The 7,828-nt window shown below is 44.1% G+C and overlaps 1 pseudogene; it reads left to right on the plus strand.

Annotated features, from left to right (window-relative positions):
* Window positions 1-294: 294 nt before the first annotated feature.
* On the plus strand, window positions 295-1,397 carry LOC123462070 (annotated as a pseudogene).
* The last annotated feature ends 6,431 nt before the right edge of the window (window positions 1,398-7,828 follow it).

Raw genomic sequence — 7,828 nt, forward strand, 5'->3', positions numbered from 1 at the left:
GTTCGACACCGTAGACCACGGTTTTGCTCTGGCTGAAGTGCGTGGTCCTCACGTGAGAAGGGCGGCTTCTGAGACCTGCAAGCCCCCACCCCTCTGCCCCGGCCCCAGCCCTGGCCCTGGCCCACCATCTGGCCGCAGAGACACGCAGCTTGGAAAGTAAGTGGGAATGAGACAGTCATCTCTAAAACAGACCCCTGAAATTTAGCTCAGAACTGTCAATGCCCTGGGCCTGCTGACATCCCATGTTCTGGAAATCCAGTTCCCATCAATGTGGACTGAGGACGGGTCATGGCCATGGTCACCTTCATTACTGAGAAGCTTCAGAACCAGAGTCTGGATGACCTCACCAGCAAGGCCTGTGTGGCCAGCCCATATTCTGCCTAGAAACTGAATAAAGGTGGCCATCTGCTCCCTTTGGATATTGGCATGGAGTAGAGCCCCTGGAAAGCCTTATATGCAGGACAACCCATTGGAAGCCTGGCAACCTCAGGCCCCTTCCCACTGGGCATGCGTGGTGTAGCTTATACTGAATTTCCTCAATGAAAGCCAGAGCCTCCAGGCTCCCTGGGTGTGGGCAGGTTTTTGGACCTCTGTGAGGACGCAGAGCTATCCACAGCACCACCTACCAAAGGGCACTGAGGGTCCCTGTCAGGGCCAGAGGAGTTCTGGGGACCGTTCCAAGAGGTGCCGCAACAGTGTGGGAGTGCCATGCTACAGCGCTCAGGAGCCCTGCCCTGCAGGGATGTCTTGGCACAGGCCTGCCCAGGAGTTCCGTGTCACCTGCTGGCCCCAACACACCCCTAACACCGGCAGCCCGCCTCCGCAAGCAGCGGTTTTGTGGATAGCAGAGACCGCAGCATGAGCTCTGGCCTGTCCTGGCGTTCTGCAGGGCCCTGTCCACTCGCCTGTAGGCGCGCTTGCTCCTCTCGCAGGAGCACCTTGCAGATGCAGAGCCTTCAGCCGACAGCACCCTCACCTCCGGTGACAAGGCCTGCTCAGACGCAGCTCACAGCCATGAGTGCTGGAGGGAAGTGGAGGTGGGAAGAGGATGCCAGGTGGACACGCCCATCCTTAGCCTTTCTGAAAATGACTAAAAAACTCAAGGAGCCTTTGCTCCCTCGCCTATGAAGATGATGATGAATGAGGATGACACCCAGGCGAAGACGGTTGTGTCCTCCCCATGAGATTCAAAGGACATTCCTCCGGGCTTCAGCCCAAGAGTTCCCAGACCTTGCCCGGCCAGCACCAGCCCGTGGGCCTCAAGGGAGCCCTTGGCCAGTGCAGGCGAGGGTGGGAGCAGTGAGTATGCCAGAGACTGTGGCAGTGCTGGGGAAGAGGGCTTCTTTCCACAGGATCACAGTGACCCGGACCTGGACCCAGAGCAGCTCGAGAACTGACTTGTGGCTACGTAATAGTTGCCGCCCCGGTGCCCGGCTGCTGGAGATAGGATCTGTGTTATTTTGAACATTGAGGCATAATTTTGATTCAGTTTTTTTCTAAAGAAGTAGTTTGCATTTCATGGCTCCTCTATTTTGAAATGTGTCTTCAAAGGGCATTCTATTAAACATGATTCTTCCTAGAAACAAAAAAATTAGAAATCTAGATAATTAGATGAGAACAAGAAAAGAAGATGAGAAAACCTAGGGTCTGAAATTTTTACAGATATTTGTGGATCAGTCAAATAACTAAGATTTTCTTTTGCCCCTACATATTATCTTGTGTTGCTTTTGAACTAAAGTTTAAGTTAGTGCTTGGGAAAATATCTAGCACTTCTTTGAATGTCCAAAACCCTTCTAAGGAAAAGGTATATCAATTAGGTTCTAGACAGCATTTTCAACCTAGATTGTTGGTTATAGGGTCTCCTGTGTCCTGTAACAGCCTGTGAAAAAGGGTGTGGAGCTTAGGATTCTGGTTACCACGAGGCTGGAGAATGCCAGAATTCGGGGCAGAAGTGGAAAAGAGAGGAAAAAGGGAAGGGCTTGATGTAGGGCATATAAGGGAGTAATGAACTAAATGAGGGTTTTGCTCAGTGGCAGAACACTTGCCTGGAATGAACCTTGTGTATAGATCACAACAAGATGCATACAGGCATGTGTGCGCATGCACATGCATACACACACACAAACACACATACACACACGAACACAAAGTCAAGAAATGTGAGAAGAGCAGAAATGGCACACAGCAGAAGGAAGAGTGGAAATGATCAAAGACAAACACTTTGGAGAAGGTTGAGAGAGATCCTATGCTTCTCAAGAGGATTGAAGTTCTTCAGAAAAAAATTTTCAGCAAGAAAAACATGGAGTTGTTGAAGCACATAGTAAACTGGACTTGAAGAGAGACTTTTCATGTGAACATGAAGTACTCAGGGGAGGAGGATTCAATGTCAAGAAGAGAGAGGACAAAAACAAAAAAACAAATGAAAAACCAGAATGTGGGAGAGACCTAGGGAAAGAAGATGGCCATATGCTAATAAAGAGACTGGTATAATTCATGAGAAAGATTACAAGCCAGGCTGCACCAAAGACTGTAGCCAAATGCCAGGAGCTAGAATAAGCAACATCATTGGACAATCATGTAGGGAAAGAAAACAGGGCTATGATACGGGTCACAATTGGCTCAGGAAGGGGCCATCGTAGTATGCACAGAAGGCAGCATAAAACCACAGGTATTCCCAGGTCTTGGAATCTAATGGAAATTGTTATCATAAATGAAACTAGTGACCTTCTTTTTCTCTCTAATTGTTCATTCTGGAAGGGGAAGGCCACCCTGTATCTTACAAGTGGATAGCATACTTTTGAGGTCTTGTACAACTACAGGAGGAAATGAATTTTTGTCTCAGGATACATCATACCCAGCATCTCATGCATACATGATTTATAGGATATCATTTGGGATACGTGTGGTTGATTATATGCAGGTGTGATTTTGGGCTTTGATCTTGGTGCTCTACTGAGTTAGGACTTCATGGATATTTTGTAACAGCCATGCTTATTTCACATTTGGGCAGGGTATGAATTGGAGGTCAAGAAAGAAGTCCCATAACATGAATAGTCTCCCATATGAAATTTTTGAAATGGTTACATCTAGTGACTCCTTTTCTGATACTAATTTTTTTGTGAAGTAAAACTTTGCATGGGGGCTGGAGATATGGCTTGGCTTTTAAGGTGCTTGCTTGCAAAGCCTAAGGACCCAGAGTCTATTCTCCAAGTCCCACATAAGCCAAGATGTACAAGGTGCTGCATGTGTCTGGAGTTCATTTCAGTGGCTAGAGGCTGTGGCATGCCCATTCTCTCTCTCTCTCCCTTTCTCTGTCTCCAATAAATAAATAAATAAAAATAAAATTTAAAAAACTTTGTATGAACACATCATGTGTTGGTATCATTATTTCCCTCTTCCATGCCTCCAATCCACTGAAGGCCCTCCTCAGCTGGATTGCTAGTATTCACCATGGAGTTGTGGGTTTTGTTTTTGTTTTGTTTTTAAACACTTGATTGACATGCTCCATACATATAGACAATATACCATGCTCATAGCCCTCTCAGAAACATCTTTTTTTTATCCAAATCCTCCATTCATTGAATCCTTCTTTCTAACTAATCTCATTTCTATTTTTGATGTCATCAGTTTCCATCTGATAATTAGTCTTGTGTAGGTCGTGTCAGCCACTGTGAGGTCATGAGTACCAAGGCTACTTTGTGTATGGAAGACAGAAGTACAAAGCACTCTTTCACCACTTCTTTGGCTCTTATATTCTTTCTGCCACCTCTTCCTCAGTGGTCCCTGAGCCTTAGAGGGTGTAATAGAGATGCCTCATTTAGTGCCAAACACACTTGTTATTTCTTCTCAGCACTTTAATGAGTTTTGGGTCACCCTGGAGGTCACCACCATCTGCAGTCAAATGCTCTACCACTGAGCTATACCCCCCACCACCAACTGAAAAGAGAAACTTTTCTCTTAAAAGTCAGAGTAGCGAGACTTCCGGTTAAGATGGCGGCGTAGGTACCACGCCAAAGCAGCCTGGGGGGGGGAAGACCAAAAACAACTCAGCAAAATACACACTTTTACTAAAAAGTGAGGTGTATAGGAAGTTGAGGTGGCAGCGGAGAAGTGGAAGAGTTATAGAGCATCCAGAGCCTGCACAGGCGGGAACAGCGGCTCCGGGGCAGCTCGGCTACCCGCTGCAACTGCGGAGCGGCAGACAACCGCCGGACTCTCGGCTCGAGCCGCAGGACAAGCCAGGTGCGGGATTTCCCCCTCACACCGCGCTCTCCGCAACTCGGGAAACGTGAGGGGAGAGCGGCAGCGAGCAACGGAGGGGGGAGCAGACCGCGAGGTAGAAGCACACGTGGAACAGCGATACAACCAGAGCAGCCGCGGCTCCCTCCCCTCCCCCGCCGCCTGAACCCAGCTCCAGCGAACACAGCAGCGACCCGGGACCCAGCCACGCCAACTTGGGCTGACGGCGGGACCCAAGCAGGAGCAGAATTCGGCAGCAACTTCAGCGGCTCCAGCACCGGTACCAGTGGCCCCAGCAGCAGCGGACCCAGGAGCGGCAGCGGTGACAGATCCCGCAGCAGCGGCTTCGGGGTGAGCAGCAGCGGTGGACACGGCAACGGCAGCTTCAGCAGCGGTGGGGGCTCCGGGGGTGGCACCTACAACAGCTGCAGAGGCGGCAGCAGAGGCTCAGTTTGCCCCGTAGGAAAAGCAAGTGCCCAGCTCCAGAAATCAGAACAGCAGCCCGACGACCCAGGCAGCAACTTGACTGAGACCACAATCACCCAAGGTAACTGGGATTGCACCAGGGAAGGGTCTCACTTGGTCACAAGCTGACTTGGATACCTCAACAGACCAGAAATCTAAACCTCTTTGTTGATAGAGGATCTGGTCATTATAATAACTACTCTTGCATACATACTCGGGGCTGTTTTTGATGGAATGGGTACAGTGTTTAGCTAAATTTTAGAATCTACCAGTATATTATTCCACTCAGCCTGCTTGAATACTCCTATAGCAGGGAAACTCAACCCCTAAGAACATCTTTGTAGATACTCTGAGAGTCTTAAGAGCCACACCTAATACCTTAAGGTCCTACCCTGAAAATATATTACATCAAATCAATTGATACAGCTAAGAATACACAGCTAGCTAGAAAATCCAAGCATTAACTTAATCCAAGATGCAAAAATATATACATTATAACACAAGAAACACTAAAAAGCAAGACAATATAAATCCACCTAAAAGTATTAATGCATCAGAAATGTCCTCTAGTGAGAAAGAGTTAGAGGAAATGCCTGAGAAAGAGTTCAAAAGAATAATTATAAATATGTTCAAAGAGGTCAAAGAACACATGAAAACAATCAAAGAAGAAATCAAAGAGGAAATCAAAGAGGAAATCAAAGGAATCAAAGAAGAGGCAGGACACCAATTTAATGAAATAAAGAAGGCAATACAAGACATAAATAGAGAAATAGAAATAATAAAGAAAAACCAGTCAGAATTACTAGCAATGAAGAACACAGTTAATGAAATAAAAAAATCTGTAGAAAATCTCACCAGTAGGATGGATGAGGGAGAGGACAGAATATCTAAGCTAGAAGATCAGGTGGCAGACCTAATGCAGTCCAACAAAGAGAAAGACAAACTTATAGAAAAGTATGAGTGGGAATTTCAAGATATTCGGGACACTATGAAAAGATCCAATATAAGAATTCAGGGCATAGTAGAAGGAGAAGAATTCCACTCCAGAGGCATAGTAGGCATCTTCAACAAAATCATAGAGGAAAATTTTTTCCCAAATTGGGAAAGAGGTGCCAATACAGATACAGGAAGCCTTTAGAACCCCAGCCAGACAAAACCCAGAAAGAAACTCTCCTCGCCACATTATACTCAAACTTCCAAACACACAAACCAAAGAAAAAATATTGAAAGCAGTTAGAGAGAAAAATCAAGTTACCTACAAAAGCAAGCCCATCAGGATTACAGCAGATTATTCAACACAAACTTTTAAAGCCAGAAGGGCCTGGAGTGATATATTCCAAGTTCTGAAAGATAACAACTGTCAACCAAGGTTACTTTATCCTGCAAAGTTATCCATCCAAATAGATGGAGAAATAAAGACATTCCATGACAAAAGCAGGTTAAAGGAGTATTTGAACACAAAACCAGCTCTACAGAAAATACTTGATAGAATCCTCCATGCTGAACAAAAGGAAAAGCACACATATAAGGAACCTAGAAAAAACCAGCCATACTCAAATACCAGTTAACAGAAGAGAGCACAGGTAGAACAAGTAACACACACACACACACACAAATGGCAAACATAAATACACACCTTTCAATAATATCTCTTAATATCAACGGTCTCAATGCCCCAACGAAAAGACATAGATTTGCAGACTGGGTTAAAAAGCAGGATCCTACAATTTGTTGTCTTCAAGAAACTCACCTTTCTACAAAGGATAGACATTATCTTAGGGTGAAAGGTTGGAAGACGGTGTTTCAAGCAAATGGGCCTAGAAAACAAGCAGGGGTTGCTATCCTAATATCAGACAGGGTGGACTTTAGTCCGAAGTTAGTCAAAAAAGATAAGGAAGGTCACTTTATATTGATTAAGGGCACACTACAACAGGAGGACATTACAATCCTAAACATATATGCACCTAACATGGGGGCTCCCAAATTCATCAAACAAACACTATTAGAACTAAGGTCACAGATAACACCAAACACGGTGGTGGTGGGTGACTTTAACACCCCACTCTCATCAATTGACAGGTCATCCAGGGAAAGAATAAACAGAGAGGCATCTGGACTAAATGAGGTCATAGAAGGAATGGACCTAACAGATATATACAGGACATTTCATCCAAAGGCTGCAGAATATACATTCTTTTCAGCAGCACATGGAACATTCTCTAAAATAGACCATATATTAGGACACAAAGCAAATCTTAACAAATTCAGGAAAATTGAAATAATTCCTTGCATTCTATCTGACCACAATGGAATTAAACTACAAATCAGTAGCAAGAAAGGCTATAGAGCATACACAAAATCATGGAAACTAAACAATACACTACTAAATGATGAGTGGGTCAATGAAGAAATCAAAAAGGAAATCAAAAAATTTATAGAGTCAAATGATAATGAGAACACAACATACCAAAATCTCTGGGACACAATGAAGGCAGTTCTAAGAGGTAAATTTATAGCCTTAAGTGCCTATATTAAGAAATTAGAAAGGTCGCAAGTAAACGACCTAATGCTTCGCCTTAAAGCCTTGGAAAAAGAAGAACAAGGCAAACCAAAAAGTAGTAGACGGGAAGAAATAATAAAGATTAGGGCAGAAATTAATGAAATAGAAACAAAAAGAACAATCCAAAGAATTAATGAAACAAAGAGTTGGTTCTTTGAAAGGATAAACAAGATTGATAAACCCTTAGCAAATCTGACCAAAAGAAAGAGAGAAGAGACACAAATTAATAAAATCAGAGATGAACAAGGTAACATCACAACAGATTCCAGAGAAATTCAAAAAATTATAGGGACATACTATAAAAGCATATACTCCACAAAGTATGAAAATCTGAAAGAAATGGATGATTTCCTTGATCTATATGACCTACCTAAATTAAATCAAAATGAGATTAATCACTTAAATAGACCTATAACAAACATGGAGATCCGAGCAGTTATCAATAATCTCCCAACTAAAAAAAGCCCAGGCCCGGATGGATTCACTGCTGAATTTTACCAGACTTTTAAGGAAGAGCTAACACCATTGCTTCTTAAGCTTTTCCAGGAAATAGAAAAAGAAGGA

The sequence above is a fragment of the Jaculus jaculus genome, chromosome 7, assembly GCF_020740685.1.
Source record: "Jaculus jaculus isolate mJacJac1 chromosome 7, mJacJac1.mat.Y.cur, whole genome shotgun sequence".
Lineage (NCBI taxonomy): Eukaryota > Metazoa > Chordata > Mammalia > Rodentia > Dipodidae > Jaculus > Jaculus jaculus.